The following is a 4,417-nucleotide window of genomic DNA, read 5'->3' as shown; positions in this document are numbered from 1 at the left end:
TCTTTAAAGGGATATAGGGGAAATGATTTTAATGTTGGCATATAGATCTAAAGATAGGGTCTATATATAACAATTTCCTGTTAATAACCTTGTCTTATAACAATGCGTCATCGGGACAATACCAATGGACATTTTTGGTTGATAGTGAAAAATTGGCTATGGGCCCAATATTAGGGACACTAAAGCGGACACTAGGGACATTAACCCTATTACCGTAAAGTTATCTCCTACAGATTTTCTTATTTGCGGCTCGAATGAAGCTAATGTAAATTCAAAAATCAACAACCGATTTAAGGTGATTTACAGGCAAGAAGTCCAATACATCTATGCCTTAAAACTAATCAATTTTAAGCTTCCTCAGACCCCCACCATAGAATTAAATCAGTTATTTCTATTTCATTACATTTCGCCGCATAAATCCAAACAAAATCCGCACCCTCTACTTGACCTACAAACATAGATAGTAGTACGCCTCTAACAGCACCAGCAACAACAACAACAGCAAAAACAGAAACAGAAAACAGATACCGATTCTAATCCATTGCATCCCCAGGCGGCAGGCAAGAACTAGCTCTCTAGCGGTCCTCGTACTCCCCCTTCGTACATATACTTCCTCAATGCACAATCACACATACACACACTCACTCTCTTCTGAACTAGATCGGATGCTTTGGCCTGCACAAAAGCAATCACCGCATCCGTACCGACACTGGTCCATATGTGCCTTCTTGCCGTTGTACATTCCAAAGAGCAGCCCATCCGATATGCGAGCCCCATAGATGTTTCCGTACGTATGTGTACGGAACGGAAAGGAAGCAGCTCTAGAAGAGCCCCATTAACTATATACTATTAAAACGATCTCTCAATAAAACTTACCGCTTGGTCTTGAAAGCAACGAAAAAAAAACTAACGCGAAGCGCACGAGAAGTGTTGCTACACTCCAGCCGCAGAGGAAGGTAACTTTTTCTTGGATGATTTTCGTTCCTCTATCGGCTCTGCATCCTCTCCAAGCTGCTGGCAGCAGCTGCACTTCAACCAGAAGGCTGAAAAAACGGTTACACCATGTAGAATCTGTTCCGCCTTCTGCTCTCTGCTCCACGTCGTCGTAGTAGACCAAATTCCTCAAACTCCCCGGGCAACAGATTGTTCTAGCTGTCCACGGAATGTTTTCAAAACACGGCTCTTCTTCCCACAATAAACACTCCCCAAAAGAGACACGTTCTGTTTTCTCTCTCTCTCTCTCTCCTGTTACGGCAATCACCTTTCACATTAAAGAAAGCAATCCGCGATCCAAAAAAAGAAATGAGGTTTCTCGTTGCTGCCCTTCGATCGCAGCGCTGTGACCTAATCGCACTAACAAAATCCTCGGCACCTTCAACGACACAGCAGCCGACGAACCCTTTTTCCCTCACTGACGGATGTCACCCAAATCCCAAATTCACCACGCTCGTCTTCTTCCTGTCATTCCCGTGTGTGTGCAGCAAAGTTTCACCAAAAACGCGCACTTGCTTTTGTTTTTGTTTTTTTTTTATCTTTCTCTTCACACGACACGCGGAAAAAATTTCTTCCCTCGGAGCAGGAGGTCACATACACTCGCTTTCTTCGTTGCTTCTTCCAGAGGAGCACTACCGCGCGGTGGGAAAGTCAGCGGGAAGCCCTCGCGACATTATCCTCTAAAATCCCCTGAATCCGGATGACACACTCACACAAAAACACGCGTCCGCAGTCGCACACAACCAGATTATAACGGTTAACGAGCCTCGTCACACAGAAACTATCAGCTGTGGGAAGCTGCGAATGGCCGGAGCCGCGGAGAGAGCACGAAAAAGAGGGAGCTCAGAAAACAGGTGCACCTCGTTGCACTGTTCGAACTCTACTGAACAACCGAAGTCCGAAAATTAAGTGGCAGCAGCATAAAAGCGAGCATGAGTTGGAGGTTGAAGCTTGCAGTAGGGTTGGAGCAGTTCCATTCCCAACTTGATCGCTCAGCGGTTCGGTTTCGCGGTGGTCATTTAACCCGCGGGCAGATTCGGGGACTCTCTCTCTCTCTCGTGAAATCAAACCACACACGAAGTGGTTAGATGAGTTTCTCCCGACAAGCGATCCGCTCGTCTGTGTTGGACGATTGGCTTGGGTGTTTGGGTGGTAAAAGTTGTTCTCTCCCATCCCATGCTCTCGTTTACTGGTTTGGTGTACGGGAGAAAATGGGTGGTGAAGCTTTCAGTGGATAACAAGATTGGTGGAGAGGAAGCTTTCATGGTGCTTGACAGAGTTGACAGCTGAGGAATTGCATTGGAAACGAGGTCGTAAACATAATAGGGTGGTAAAACATATAGACACTGTATATAGACCGGACAATGTAAAATCATGCAAGCTGGTAGCCCTGATAAATGTCATTAATTTGAAAAATAAATCTGGCATCACTTGAATTTATTCAAACTTTCAGGGAGCAGCTCAATAAGCCAAGAAAAAGATTTTTGTTTTTGTTTTTCCTTTGTTTTTGTTTTGATTCCATTCGTGCATAGAAGCTGTTAAATAAAAGTGCAATTTTCGCCTCTGAGAGTTGGAAAATCTTCCATAAACAGTTCATTGAAGTGCTGATGCGTATCATTCTTCCCGGCAATGCTAAAGTTCTCGAGTCAATCGCCGTTACCGAAGCACCGTGCCAACAGCAGCTTCTTGCGTCGATGCTAATGTAATTTGTATCCAAGAATCGTCCAACACTACGGGACAACCCAGTGGGTTTCCGGTACTCAAGTAATGTCTCCCCCACTCGTTTTTCAGTCGTCGTCTCTACCGTGCTCTACTGTATGAAATAGAGGCTCATACTAATTTGAATTATACCTACCGTACTGTTGACACTCCCATAAAATATTTGCTTCTGGCAGATGGACCTCATTTAGCCAGGTGGTTGGGAACGTTTCCCATGGAAATTGAAAAAAAAAACAATTCAAGAAACTTATTGATGAATCGAGAGTAGAGATTCAAATGCCAGTGGTCGGATGTTGTTTTAAAACATATAGCTGGGTAGAGTAAACGCAAACCGTAGTGGATGTTGAAATTGTAATCCTGTTGAGAGAGAGAAACCTTTTCACTATCGCAAATCCAGCCGCGTACAAATAATATGTTGGAAAAACTTACATTGAGAGAAACAAAATTTTACTAGGAGTTCCGAGAGGAGTTTATATTTTGCTTTTTGTCAAAACAACACTAGATCATAATACTTGCTTCTTTGAAGCAAACAAAAGGATGACAGTCCGTTTGGTTACACTTTTTGACAGTTAGTTTGGCTGCATAAGACAAACGTTGTCCAGTGTCTATAGTAAAACAATGAATGAATTCCTGAAGGAAAATATATTTTCACGATATCTTAATTCTTAGCCTGTTCACTAGTTTCAATTAAAGATAATTGAAGAAATTCAAGTGTTGAAATAAAATTACGGTTTGTCGCACCCCTGGGGTAAAATGGACCGCGCTATTTTTCAAAGCTTTGCGGTTGTCAATTCATGTATTTAACGAGCTGCATTGCTAGTTCAATACTTCTGGCACATAAAATCCCAGAACCAGTAATGGAAAAGCAACGAAAAACAACGCGGGGCCATTTTACACCAAGGGGTGCATTATGGACTGTTCTCCCCTACTCCCCCAATCGAATGTAGAGTTGTATCAACTAATGCGTTTTATCTTCTTCTTCGCATTTCAAGCTTATTGCATATCGCATATTAGCTTATTGCGTGCTCTCAACTTAGTGTTTTAGATGCACTTCCACAGTTATTAATTGAGAGCTTTCGATGCCTGTACCATTTTTGCATTGGTATAATTGTGTGGCAAGTCCAATCATACTTTTATGCCCAGGGAAGTCGAGAAATTTTCCAACCCGAAAAATTTCTAGACCGGACCGGGAATCGAACCCAGCCACCTCCAGCATGGTCTTGCTTTGTAGCTGCGCCTTTACCGACTGAGCTAAGAGCCGGCGTTTCATGAACGTATTTATTATTTAATTTTGATTTCAGAATAATGAGCGAGTTGGATGACGATGGTTTTTCCAGGGTTTTCCGATGGTGATGATAATGAAAATGGCACGCATTCAACAGGTGGCGAAGGTGGCATTTACCACTTAAAAAATCCTGCAAAAACTAAATAAAAAAAATTTTATCTAACATAATGATCGAAAATAATTTTTGAAGCCTTGACCATGATCAATTTCTGTTCTAAAATCGTTTGATCGATGTATTGATAATACAGGAATATTCGAATTTTAATTTTAACGATCACTTAGAGATTTTTTCCCGCGGACATTATGAAGATATTTCAAGTTGTTGCGAACGCGATATTTGCTAATCAAGAGACATCATTAATTATCAAGGAAAGAACAGGACGTCTAGTTTGTTTAGTTTTGAAACTAACAAAAATTTTG

Source organism: Ochlerotatus camptorhynchus, unplaced genomic scaffold (genome assembly GCF_037179485.1).
Source record: "Ochlerotatus camptorhynchus isolate MF236.1 unplaced genomic scaffold, CSIRO-AGI_Acam_v1.1 ptg000268l, whole genome shotgun sequence".
NCBI classification, from domain to species: Eukaryota; Metazoa; Arthropoda; class Insecta; order Diptera; family Culicidae; genus Ochlerotatus; species Ochlerotatus camptorhynchus.
The sequence above is the reverse complement of the archived record's forward strand: the minus strand, read 5'-3'. Positions refer to the sequence as shown.